This window comes from Ochotona princeps, chromosome 11, assembly GCF_030435755.1.
Source record: "Ochotona princeps isolate mOchPri1 chromosome 11, mOchPri1.hap1, whole genome shotgun sequence".
NCBI classification, from domain to species: Eukaryota; Metazoa; Chordata; class Mammalia; order Lagomorpha; family Ochotonidae; genus Ochotona; species Ochotona princeps.
In genome coordinates this window covers 43,985,609-43,999,671 of record NC_080842.1, presented here as the reverse complement: position 1 = coordinate 43,999,671, position 14,063 = coordinate 43,985,609, and the positions used below count along the sequence as shown (strand labels likewise).

At 43.9% G+C, this 14,063-nt stretch overlaps 1 pseudogene; it reads right to left on the bottom strand.

Annotated features, from left to right (window-relative positions):
* Positions 1 to 1,016: 1,016 nt before the first annotated feature.
* On the bottom strand, positions 1,017 to 1,118 carry LOC118760083 (U2 spliceosomal RNA; annotated as a pseudogene).
* Positions 1,119 to 14,063: the final 12,945 nt, after the last annotated feature.

Genomic DNA, 14,063 nt, shown 5'->3' with positions numbered 1-14,063 from the left:
TTTTTTTCTTTTCATGGAAACACAAATACACAGATAATTGTGTTCAGAGGTTCTTTTTAACTCGGGCCTGGATGGCAGACAACATGGTGTTTCTGGAGCAGCCCATGTGAATTCAGCTTTGGAGTTACTTATCTTCCTTTTCTTTTATCCCAAAGATGATTTTTCTTGTTAATGTAGAGATCCTTGTAGAATAATTGCTGCATCAAGTGGATTATATTATACACTTTAGTTTCTCTTAAATATTTTTATCCCTAAAAGAATGGGATAAAAGATCCATCCGATTGGAAACAATTAGAAAAGCCTTTGTTAACCTGAACCAACGGTCATCACGGTTCTTTTGATATTGACTACTTTCTCCATTTTATAAGGAAATTAAAACTAGTTTACCAATCTTTCAAAACAGAAGCCTTCTCTCAGTTCTGTTGATCTGGTTATGTTCAGGGTGATGGCCCAGGACAGCTGCTAAGTGACTCAAGGACGATTGTCATCTTCAGCATAGGTGCGTGTGGAGGACTATCTCAGCGCATCCTAAATGTTTGAAACTTGTTTACTCATCAGGAGATCCGTGGGTTGATATCTCAGGCCGACGACATGCTCGCTCCAGCGACTTCTGTTTGACTTTACTTGCGTATCAGTTGTATAAGCTATGAACACATATTTATATGAAAAGTGTCTCCTGAAAACATGTTATACAAATCCTTGCAACGTTTGTGGTTTTAGTTTTGACAACTCTCGGTTTCTCCAGGACACTTTCTCAGTGAGGAAATTGACTGTTCCTAACATCCAACCTGAGGCTGCCTAGCTTCTCCACTCTGGTGAATTAAATACTCAGGTGTTTCTCAGCTGTCGCCTGTTTTTGCCCAATCCTGGAACACAAGGGTAAGTGTGTCACCTGATTTGGAAAATGAAGTGGTGCTGACACATACATGCTGGAGGAAAACTAAGAGTTCAAATGAACAGCATTGTTGAGAAACAATGTAATATTTTTAAAAACTATGTTTTAAAAAAAACACTAGTAGGCATCTGTATTAAGAAAGCAAAAGTTTTTTTAAAGATGTATTTATTTTTGATAAGAACAAATACTACACTTGATCTTAGCCAAAAGGCCGAAAAGCGATAAAATTTATTTTTGTTGGAAAGGCACATATACAGAGAGGAGGCGAGACAGAGAGGAAGATCTTCCATCCGATGATTCACTCCCCAAGTAACCACTATGGCCAGAGCTGAGCCAATCCAGAGCCAGGAGCCAGGAACTTCCTTCAGGTCTCCCACATGGGTGCAGGGTCCCAAAGCTTTGGGCCGTCCTCAACTGCTTTCACAAGCAGGGAGCTGGATGGGAAGTAGGGCTGCTGGGATTAGAACTGGTGCCCATAAGGGATCCTGGTGCATGCAAGGTGAGGACTTTAGCCAGTAGGCTACTGTGCCAGGCTCGAAAGAAAAAATTTTTTTTGCAAATTTAACATGTAAAAATATTCCCAAGCAGGTAGATAATAAAATAGTGGGTTTTCCCATTCACATAGCTGTGTTAATCTGAACTGATAGTTTATTATCTGAACTGATAATTTGTACATATATGTATATAAATTAATATACCTTTGTCGTATGGATACCTTTCGATTTGTTATGTGAATATCTGTACATGTGTCATTAAAGATTCAAAGGTGGGATCACAAAAGACAAATTGAGAGCTTCTCTTAGTCCTATAAAGGTAACAGTTTTATTTTACTCTACTTTTGACATAGCCCTACTATTAGGTCAGTGGTTAATGATTCCCTTTTTAGTTCAGATTGCCAAATGTTCATAAAACCCTTTATAGTTGTCAGCACAAAATTAATTTCTTTTAGAAGCATTAAGTCATGTAAATCATAAGCCAGGCATGATAAGTATTCAATAAAATTTAGTTCTCTTTAAATCAGTATTTTCATCTTTATGGTCTTATTAAAGAGATAAGGACCATTGAGTGCCATATTTCCTGCATTCTTCATCTTTTCTCGTTTTAGTCATATGAGCTTATTATAAATAATCCAGGTGAAAGTAATTTTATTATTATTCTTAATGCCAAGTACAGATTTTTTTTTCATATTTTTCTTAATGAAACCAGCAAAAGTGAACTAAATACTGTTTTCACCTTCCAACAAAGCTGTGCACAGGAAAAATAATATGGATGTATGTGAAATGTTTTCAGATATTTTAAATAATCTGTATTCATAAAACTTATTTTTTAAAATGTAAATGTTGTTTTAGAAAGTTTACAAATTTTGAATAAATGTATATTTTTCATATGTAATAAAATGATGTGGTTTAATCATGCTCTCTGGAGTTCAAGTCTTTGTTTATAGAAGTTAGATATACATCACGGAAAGAATTTTCCCATTTCGTTTTCAGATTAAAAAGAAAGTTTCAAGGTTAAAAAAAAAAATCTCCATGGGAATTAATCTGCTTCCTCATTTTCCTTGAAGTTGAAACTCCTTTGTGGAAGAAGGCTTTCCACAGAGCCATCCCCTGGTGTCAACTGAGTGGGCAGTTGGACTCAAGAAGCCCTCTTATCCTGCAGTTATTCACAGAACAAGACAGAAGCCCAAAGCAGTCAATGTCGGGGAATTTGCCTGTAGTTCAGTCATTTAAAAAACAGGAAGAAAACGCAGACACCCCTCAGCATCCATGGGGTATTGATGTCAGCACCACCCACAGACACCGAAATGAGCAGATAGAGTATATTTACATACAACCTGTACACACACATTTTACATCATCCTTAGATTACTAATAACACCTAATGCAGTGCTTTCCCTATTATTGGATGTGAATTTACTTTTGAAAACAACTTCCCCAGGCTCGGACCAGAGAAAGCTCTCCTCCCTGGTCCCGAAGGACGTTTATTGTTCTTCTGTTTCTGCGGACCGCTCAGAGCTTCTGGTTGTCTTTCCGATGACGTTGGTTTCTGCACGGTAGTGCTTGGACTTCTTCCATCCCCAGCGGAAGCTCCGGTTGGGGGGTGGGTGACCTCAGAGCACTCGGCCTCTGAGGGCATCCAATTCACTGTGGCCTCCTTGGCAGTTGGGATATAGTCCTTGTTGCTCGTATTAATAGTTTGTGGTGAAGGTCTGGGAGTCTTCATGGTTGGGATCCAAGCTTCCTCCTTACCACCTGCTCCACTCTGGAGTGCCCCCCTGCTCCACGCACATGACCTCCTATTAAGAGGTTGTCAGGATCGCACCCGATTCCCCCCTCATGCATTGGTATAGTAGTTTTACTATTGTTTAGTGCTGCTTTGATCTTGATGGGCTATATTGTACTTTTTCCTCACTCTTTTTATGGTCCTGAAAGACTTCCCTGCACTCCCTCCCCATTACGGATTAACATAGCGTATTGAGGGTATAGTAGGTTTTACAGTTTTTCAATGTAGATCTTAAGTATTCTGACATTAATTGTTGGTTTATAGATTATATCACATTATCTTATTGCATTGGATACAGGTTGTTAGAGATTGCACTAATATTACAATATACAGGTACTATCTTCCAAGTTGTCATCTTTTCATCTCAGATTAAGGCAAACATGTGGTATTTAACCTTTTGGGATTGGTTCATTTCTCTTAGCATGATGGATTCCAGTTGGGCCCATTTGACCACAAAGAACTGCATTTCATTTTTTTTAATAGTTGAGTAGTATTCCATAGAGTAGATGAACCATAGCTTTCTTATCCAGTCTTCTATTGATGGGCATTTTGGTTGCTTCCAGGTTTTTGCGATTGTAGATTGTGCTGCTATGAACATAGGCATGCATGTTGGTTTCTTGTGTAGGAGATCTTTTGGATATATCCCTAGGAGTGCTATTGCTGGATCATATGGTATGTTGATTTTCAGTTGTTTGAGTTTTCGCCAAACTGATTCCCATAGAGGCTGTACAAGTCTGCAGTCCCACCAGCAGTGGAAAAGGGTTCCCTTTTCCCCACATCCTCGCCAGCAAGTGTTGGTGGTATTATGTATGTGTGCCATCCTTACTGCAGTTAGGTGGTACCTCATTGTTGTCTTCATTTGGATTTCCCTTATTGCCAGGGAACTTGAGCATTTTTTCATATGCTTGTTTTGCCATTTGGGTTTGTTCTTTTGTGAAATGTCTGCCCATTTCCCGTGCCCATTTCTTGAGCACCTCTGGACCCCCACCCTCCCTCGCAATGACCATCAGGATCGCTCCGAAAACCCCTCATAGCAAACAATCATACAAACTAAAAAAAACCTAAAATAAATAGACAAACAACAAAAAGTAGAGCTTGGAATCTGACAGGAAAGAGCTGGCGTGGATTGGCTCATGCCTCGCTGGGTGGGACACAAAGATTAGTCACTCCTCACCATGGTGTTGAGGATTTTCCTGCACACACCCCCCCCCCAAAAAAATGTTCTGCACCTTAATTGTCGACAAATGTCTTGTTAGAGTTACAAGCCAGTCTAGATTATCCTAAAATCTGCCAAGATCAGCAAAATTATACTTCAGCACAACAAATGGCTAAATACGAAAATGAAATAGACACGAGACAGCTGAATGGTACCTTATAGCCATTTTAAGGTATATAGCAGCCGGTCCTGTATATAAAATTGAAATGTCAATGAGCTAATCATAGCTTGTGGTTAAGAACTTGGTTTTTTTTTTTTAACATACTGGTTACTCAAAATCATGTCAATTCCATAATGTTGCAAATTGCTGTTGATGTTATATTGGGACTCCTAATTGACTGGGATGATATTCTACTAGCTCTAACTTCGGACCAGAAATGGTCTCCCCAAGAAACTGTTCAACCCATCTGGACAATAAGTAGCTGGACTCTATGCTTGGTATACGTTTGCAAGGAAGAATCTTGATTGAATTTGAACTATAATACTGCATCAAGGTGGAGGAATCCACCAGGGGGGAGGGGCGTGGGGAGGGGTGGGGGGATTCCCAGAGCCTATGAAACTGTCACATAATGCAAAATAATTAATAAAAAAAAAAAAAGAAAACAACTTCCCCATTCATGGGAATGAAGGAAGCCATACTGTGAGACATAATGACCTCTTAGTTGTGTCTTTCTCCTGTTTTCCCCTCCCCCCATTTCCTAAATAAGGAAGTGTAATATGCTATTCCCCAAATCACAGTTACTTAGCACCAGCACAAGGATCAACAGGCAGCTGGAAGGAAGAATAGTGTGTCGACAGCAGAGTTCAGACAAACTCGAGGCTGCCTCGGCAGGTTCTTCTGTACACTGACTAGCACCCCGGCTGCTGCATAAGGGAAGCTCTGGAAAGGCACACAAGTTACAGAGATTCTCAAGTACTACCTTCACAAATAAGGAACACAGAAGAGCGTTTCAAAAATTTTGTAAAAAAAAAAAATCAGATATTTTCTGTGGAGTGGGTATTGGGTGGAGTGGTGAAGCCACCCCTTGGAACACGCAAATGTCCTGTTGGAGTCCTGGCTCTGCTTTGATTGTAGTTTCCTGCTGAGTTCCAACCCATCGGGAACTCTGTTGCCCTCTCTTTCTGCATCTCAACTAATAAAAATTTAAATTAAATTAAATTAAATGTTTAAACAAAGAAACAGGAGGAGAGATTTTCCATCCACTGGTTCACTCTTCAAATGATCACAAGAGCCAGGGCCAGGCCAGCCTGATGCAGCAGCCAAGAACTCCAGCTAGGGCCCCCATGCTGGTGGCAGGAACTCAAGTTCTGAGGCCACCCTCTGCTGTTTTCCCACATTAGCAGGAAGCTGGATCAGAACTGGAGTAGTTATGACTTGAACCTGCACTCTGATAGGGGATGCCAGTATCACAAGTGGCAATTTAGCCTGCTGTGCCACAATGCTGCCTACCCCTAAATTTTTCGTTTATTATGATGCAAAAAAGTGGAAACTGAAATCCTTGTAGAAAATGTGTAACATAAAACACATACTGATTTGTAAAAGTACTTTTGCTTCAAAGAAATCAATTTTTCATGAATTTTTGGAAGTTCCCCTTTATTTTTCTCAATTTAAAGTTTCAGTTGTAATCTCAGTGTGATGGCTCAAACGACTAACCCTCACCCTGGCAAGCACCAGGATCCCATATGGGCACTGGTTTCCTGGCTGTTGTACTTCTCATCCAGCTCCCTACTTATGTCCTGGGAAAGCAGTGGAGGATGGTAAAATCTTGGGATCCTGTACCCACATGGGAAACCAACCATAGAAAGCTCCTGGCTCCTGGCTTCAGATCAGCTCAACTCCTGCTGTTGCAGTCATTTTGGAGAATGAGCCAGCAAATGGAAGCTCTTTCTCTGTGTCTTTCCTTCTCTCTGTAAATCTGTCTTTCCAATAAAAAAATAAATGAATAAATCTTGTAACAAAACAGTATTAGTTCCACAAAAATAAAAACTTCTTCAGAAATCAGACTACCTGAGCCACCCTTCCCCCCACCTTCCATTACAAATTTCGAGAAACATCTCTCCTTTGGGGGAGTACTGAATCCCTCCATGAACCCATTAGCATGGGAGTAAATTTAGAAGGTGCAAATTTTTGACAGGTGGGACTTGTGTGATAATAGAGGGGCCATGCTCTTTCCAGGGGTAGCCACTTTAGCATCTGCTGCAGAACTCCCAGTTTCCACCTGCCCCAGCAGCTTACCCAGCCTCCAGGAGACAAAGTTTTACAACAGCTTTCCCCATTGGGATACCCGTTATACCACCAGCAAGGTCCCCTTCCCAATCAACCACAAGCAGGTCCCACCAACTAGTTGATCAGGGAAAGCAGACAGCCAAAGTGTGTAGCAGAGACAAGCGTACCATTCTTTGATGGCTATGTTTCCAGAATTCCCTGTCACCTTTAGAATGCTCTAGCTACTAGACTCTTGCCAGTAAACAGTATGCCATTCAACCTAGCACCCCCCCAAAAGCCTGTGTGAATGCCATCTAGAGGGATTCACCACCTGTGTAATTCAACCAGAGGGCCACAGTTGTCTAGTTGCCAGGCAGAAAACCCTAAAGCATACACAGAATGGATCCTGGGTAATGACAGTGGGCCCTCCCCAAGTCAATTGTGTATATCAGGCAGAACAAAAACTCAAAAACACTGCATAGCGTACACCCAGTAAGACAGCATTTCATTGACACGAATAGGCAAAATAGCTCTCCCACTCGGACGTCTGTCTCTCAGTTAGCTTTTGTTTTTATTTTCAATGGCTAACATTTCTTCATAGCACCAAAAGAGTTTAAATGAAACTATATTTCAATAAAAGAGATCTCTCTTCCCTTTAATCCACAGGGACTGTAAAGCTGGTTTATAATGCACTGGGCTTGAAGGAAAAGAAATTAATTCCTATGGGCCAAATAGGACTTTGTTTATTGCTGACACCTTGCTTAAACCTAATTCCTTGTGCGTAACCTTGCATGCACAGAAGGGGCAAGATTTTCTACCAGATTGGAGTCTGCTGGCGGGGCCACAGGGTACAAGCTTAGCACAGTGATTCCGTCATTTCAGCAAGCACCATCACAGACACTTAGCAGACAGGCTGCTAGACTGAGTTTAATTGGATAAAAGGGAAGACAAATACCAGTGAGATGACATTGTTGGCTCATTGTAACGACCAAACTGGTTTAGAATCCAACAGAACTCAGGAATGCACACAGTTCTGGTTAGGCACCTCAGCTGCACTTCTTGTCGGGAGGTGCCTGATGATTGAAGATTAGCCTGCAGCAGAAAGGAAAACTACAGTGTGGAGGAACTGGTCCAACAAGATCAAGTCGTATACTATTTTGCTGACCTCAGTATCTGGGGCTGGTGAAGCAAGTCCCCAGAAAATGGACACATCAGCTATTTTCACAAAGTCTGAACAATCTGAGTCCAACAGTGAACGTGAACTGCTTTCATCAGGCACGTGCGTGCCTAGACTCTGATGTGATGACGTCATCTCATGCATGGGAACAGCAAGTGTGAGATGTAAGTGACGCAGCTAAGTGGGATCCTGTTCTGCTTTACTACCAAGCGGACAAGAAGCAAGGCTGACTTCAGTCAACAATAAACCCAGTTTCATTTCTCTAACCAACTAACCAACTTCTCAAGCAAACCTAAATCCCCTTTTATACTATTTGAACCTGTGGCTCTTTCTTGAGGCTTCATGGAATTCCACATACGTGCTGGCCCCCAATGAAACATGCAGCATTAGAATTCAACCAGCTACCTGATGCTTTCATTCAGAGACCTAGGGCTAATCCAGTGAGGAGAAGCTCCAAGCTCCCTAGTTCCTTTCTGGCCATTTGTGATATAGTATTCTCTCTGTCCTGCTCAGGTTTAATTCCATACTAGTTTAACACAGTGCTTTTAACCCTTGCCCACCAAGTATGCTATCAGGAAGCCAGCTCAAGCTGACAAGTGAATCAGAGATATTCTCTGGAAAAGTGGTGAGTCATCATAAGCATTGATGAAATCCAGTTTATGTCCCAATTTTTAGTGACCATCACAAACCTCAACCCAGCGTAAACACACCTATATGTACATAAAGTATTTGATTTACAGCAGTGATTCTGGCCTTTGCCTGCACATTAGCTTCACCTGAAGAAGTCTGCAAGACTTATCATTGCCTGGGTCCCACCCCAAGCCAATTAAGAACCTATGGGTAGCAGATTCATGTCCCGCCTGACTCATGGTCTATTCACCTCACTGCCAATGGCCTGGGAAAAGCGGCAGAGAATGGCACAAGTGTTTGTGCCCACATACTCCTCATGGAAGACCCTATGAAGCTCCCAGCTTCTGTCTGGTCCAGCTCTTGCCATTATAACCATCTGGGAAGCAAACCAGCAGGGGGAAGCTCTTTCTGTCTCCCCACTCTCTGTAACTCTTTCAAAAACATAAATACATCAGAGAAAGCTCCTGGCTCCTGGCTTTGGATCAGCTCACCTTGAATCATTATAGCCCTTTGGGGAGTGAACCAGCGAGTGGAGGATCTTTCTCTCCCTCCCTCCCCCTTCTCTCCATAATTGATAAATAAAAAACCAATGTTAAACATATGTACATAAATAAATCTTTTTAGAAAAAAAATCTAAGGGTGAGGTTCATGGCAAGCACAGTTGAAATTCCTCCCTTACAATTTGAATCTGCCAGTAGGGTTGAAAATCCACAGATCCAATCAAAGACCTCAACTACTATAATTCACATCTCAACAAGTACAAAAGTACTTATGACACTCAACAGGTGTTCTCAATTCCTTAGGCAGATTACAACACTGTTAAAATCAGGCACATGGGCGGGGTGGGCCCGGCGGCGTGGCCTAGCGGCTAAAGTCCTCACCTTGAATGCCCCGGGATCCCATATGGGCGCTGGTTCTAATCCTGGAAGCTCCACTTCCCATCCAGCTCCCTGCTTGTGGCCTGCGAAAGCAGTACAGGATGGCCCAAACCCTTGGGATCCTGCACCCATGTGGGAGACCTGGAGGAAGTTCCTGGCTCCTGGCTCCGGATCGGCACAGCACCGGCCGTTTTGGTCACTTGGGCAGTGACTCATCGGACGGAAGATCTTCCTCTCTGTCTCTCCTCCTCTCTGTAATAAAAAAATAAATAAATAAATCGGGCCCAGCATAGTAGCCTAGAGGCTAAACTCCCTGCCTTGCACACACTGGGATCCCATATGGGTGCTGGTTTGTGTCCTGGTTGCCCCACTCCCATCCAACTCCCTGCTTGTGGCCTGGGAAAGCAGTTGAGGACAGCCCAAAGCCTTGGGACCCTGCACTCACGTGGGAGACCTGGAAGAGGATTCTGGCTCCTGGCTTCAGATTGGCTCACTTCCAGCCATTGCAGCTATTTGGGGAATGAACCAGCAGATGCAAGATCTTCCTTTCTATTTCTCCTTCTTTCTAAATCTGACTTTGCAATAATAAAAACAAATCTTAAAAATAATCAGGGTCATTATCTATTCTTTCTCTCTCTCTCCAGTAGTCTTTCTTATCCTTTGCATCTTTTCCAGAAAAACTTAAGAAATTTAACATTATTGTGAATACAGTTGAAATATTTACATGAAAACGGAGTATTTCTGGAATTCACCAGCTCAAGCCATCTGTTGGGTGATTAAACAATGGAAGTCTGTTCCTCACAGTGCGGAAGGCTACAAGTCCAAGACCAGGACACGGACGTCACCAGGTGCGAGGAAAGGTCCTTTTGCTGGTATGGAGCCAAATCCCTTCCCTCTGTGCCCTTGTATGCTGCAGGAGGAGAAAGAATTGGCAGCTGCCTGCTTGTTCTACTTAGATGTTGGTCCTGTTACAAAGGGCCCATGCAGGTGACTTTATGTAACTCTCATTACCTCCCAAAGGTCCATCTCAACACATGGATCACAAGGAGAGAACAAAAATGCTAAGTCTGTAACAATTTCACTATCAGCAAGTTGACAACTTTATGGACATAGCTAAGTATCGGTTAAGACAGCAGCAGTGGGCCCGGCGGCGTGGCCTAGCGACTAAAGTCCTTGCCTTGAACGCCCCGGGATCCCATATGGGTGCCGGTTCTAATCCCGGCAGCTCCACTTCCCATCCAGCTCCCTGCTTGTGGCCTGGGAAAGCAGTCGAGGATAGCCCAAAGCCTTGGGACCCTGTACTCACGTGGGAGACCCGGAAGAGGTTCCTGGTTCCCGGCTTCGGATTGGCGCACACCGGCCCGTTGAGGCTCACTTGGGGAGTGAAACATCAGATGGAAGATCTTCCTCTCTGTCTCTCCTCCTCTGTGTATATCCGGCTTTCTAATAATAATAATAAATCTTAAAAAAAAAAAGACAGCATCAGTGCTTCCTGTGGACCGTTCTGAGGATTTCCTCCACAATCCTTAATTATTGCAACTCTAAGATCTGGGTCATCACACCTTGTTATAGGGAAAGAGGCATTACTGGCTGAGAGCTTAGGAAGCTACGCAGCACAGAGGAAGACAGGAACACTGGTGGTCCTTGACATTGATCTAAGAGTCTCAGTGTCATTAGGGGTATCAAAGATTTCTAAGCACAGCTGCACAGGACAGTAGCTGCCATGGGAAGAGTCAGCAGAAATGGACCTCATTCTAAGAAATGGAACATTACTAATGGTTGCTTCCAGAAACAGAAGTTTCTTTGTCTCTAATAATGTCTGGGAATACACAATTCAGAGTCAGTATACTGCTGGCAGACACCCTGGCTCTTTGCATTTCCTGGGCAGGGTTGCCATATCAAACCAATAAAAATCAGAATGTCCAGTTAAACTTGAATTTCAGGTAAATGATAAACAAACTTGAAGTATATTCCAAGCAATATTTGTGACATATTTATGGTCATCAAGAGTCTGACTCCAAGGATGGGTGTAAAGGCACAGCAGGTTAAGCTGGCATCCTATGCTGGAGAGCCTGTTTGAGTCTTGTCTACCCCGTTTCTGATCCAGTTCCCTGCTTAAGCACCTGACAAAACAACAAGTGATGGCCCAAGCACCTGGGACCCTGCCACCAGATAAGAGACCTGGATGGAATTCCTGGCTCCCGGCTTCAGCCTGACCCAATCCTGGCTACTATGGCTTTTGGGGAGTGACAGAGGCAGATGGAAGATTCTATCTTTAGCTCTGGTGATCTGTCTCTCAAATCATTGAGTAAATTCTCTTTGTAAAAGAAGGGAATACTGGCATTTGACTGCTGTTAGTTTTCAGACCCCACACTCCTTCTCCTGCCTTTCCAGTAAAGCAGCCTGAGTGTCCCTTGCTTTGTCGCTTGCTCTAAGAGCAAACCAGACAAGCTTCACCCTTTCATGCAACTGCACAGCAGTCTGCCTTTGCTGCTCTACGGGTGTTGTCCAACCTCCTTAGAGGCCTGCCCCACTCTTGGCACAGCAAGTTCATCATTTGAGTTGTAAATCTTGTCTATACATGGCATCAATAGTGCCAACATCTACACAGGGAGTCCATCTGTTGTCAGGAAAATGATCCCACATGGAGAAAGATCACACCAACTAGACAGAAAATGAGCTGCTGCTCTGCAGTTCAGATGGACCGACAATTCCTGTTTAATGTGGCAGCACTATCCGTAGGCCTTCTAAGCCCCCACTCCCTCCAGGTCTCAAGGCCACGTGCAAAGCAAGAAGAAGTAGAACAAGTTTTCCTTTTAGTCAGGGAGGGAAGGAAAGCTCACTTGGTGGGCATGATTATTGCCTGGTGCAGTAGTCTGGTGGCTAGAGTCCTCACCTTGCACATGCCAGGATCCCATATAGGCACAGCAAGATTAACTCTGCAGCATTGCATGATATGGCTGAAGGTGCAGAGTGTGGAGCTGCAGACTTGCCGTTCCAATATGTGCTCTAGAAGGCACTCAGCAAGCAACAGAATCGATTAACCAGAAGCACTCTCACAGCACCCACCACTCAAGGGGTGGGGAGTGAGTTGCAGCACCCAGGAAGCCCAGGCTGAGGGGGCAGATGCAAGCTGTATAGGGCAGGTCCACAAAGCCAGTGAGTGCTGGAATAAGGGCAAGTCAACCAAGGAGAGTTTCTGTGCTCTGGCCAGGTTGGACGAGACCGGCCCATACCAGTCACCAGCTCAGTCTGCAAATGTCATCAGGGCGTACAGCAACTTGAATGATATGAAAATGTTGTTGGGAGACCAGAAGTGCCAGGGGACACTGCCCCAAGACAAACAACATTTACCCTTTATTCCTGACAGGTCACCTTGCCAGGGCTCAGAGTCACAAGTGGCACAGGAAGAGCAGAGTGAGTTGCGAGCAGTCAGCGTCCATGCTAGTTGGTCTGCGCCTGGGCCAATTCAGTTGCTGATAATTTTGAGCATCACTCTGGATAGAATTGCCCCTCTCTGTCAATATCCTGATGCTACCACAGGTGGAAACAGAGGTGGGGCAACAGCTGAGAGACCACCTGCCACACCGAGGGAGAGTATTTTTATTATTGCATTGGGTTAAAGCTATCGTGTTGAACTAAACCCAGTTTCCCTAGCCCCAGCTAGAAGGGGCATTTTCCATGATGTTTCTAAAATACCCTTGTGTATGGCAAAGGAAAACGGGTCTCTGAGGATGAAAAGGGCAGGGCCGGATGTGCATGCCGGGGAATGGATGGCAAGACTGCCCCAATCGTGAAGCCTCGTGTGTTTACACCAGTGGTAAGAAGCTGCTGCAGTGTGTGTACCCCAGCAGACATGGACAAAAAGATGCATTGCTCAATTTGGTTTTCTACCAGACTCTCATCAGAGAAGGATGAAGCATCTCCTTTCCCAGCCTCATGCCCTCGTCTTGGCCAGGCCTCCTTCTGGGGCCATCCCTGGCCTGGCTGTAGCAAGAATCTTGCTAAGTCAGTTCAGCAAAAATCTCCTGACCTTGGCTCTCTGATTAAAGTCTATTCCCTCAACCTTAATAATAAAGTCCTTGGTCGGCCTCTAGTTAGCATCCTGTTGAGCCAGTCGGGTAAGACTCTGTCTACTCTGATCTCTCCTCCTAGTTCCTTTATATCCCTGACTCCTGCACTGTCCATCAAACCTCATCCCCAGCTACTATCTTGGCTGCAGAGTTCAGTTCAGTCTTTTTGTTACTTACTTTTTATTTATTTTATTCAAATAACAGAGGGACAGAGGCAGAGAGGGAGGGAGAGAGAGAAAGAGAGAGAGAGAGAGAGAGAGAGAGAGAGAGAGAGAGAGAGAGAGGGGCATACAGACAAGCAGGCAAACAGGCTCTCTGATTCATTTCCAAAATACCTGCAGAAGTTGGGGCCAGACCAGGTCAAAACCAGGGGCCAGAAACTTCATCCAAGTCTCTGACATGGGTAGGAAGGACCCAAATGCTTGAGTCACCACCTCCTGCCTCCCGGCCTTCACAGCAGCAGCAGTAATCCAGGGTCAGAAGTGGAGCTGAGATTATCACCTAAGGCCTCTGACATGGGACCTGGGTCTCCTCAGCAATGTCCCGAATGACTAGCCAATGTTTGCCTGTGAGTTCAGCTTTTCCCCACAATTGCAATCATTTTACATAAAGCCTCCTTATCATTTTCGCAAAGGGCAAAATAATTTTTCTTACCAGAAAAGGCCCAAGCTCTGCAGTCCCAAGCTGTAAGGGGAGGCTGAGCTA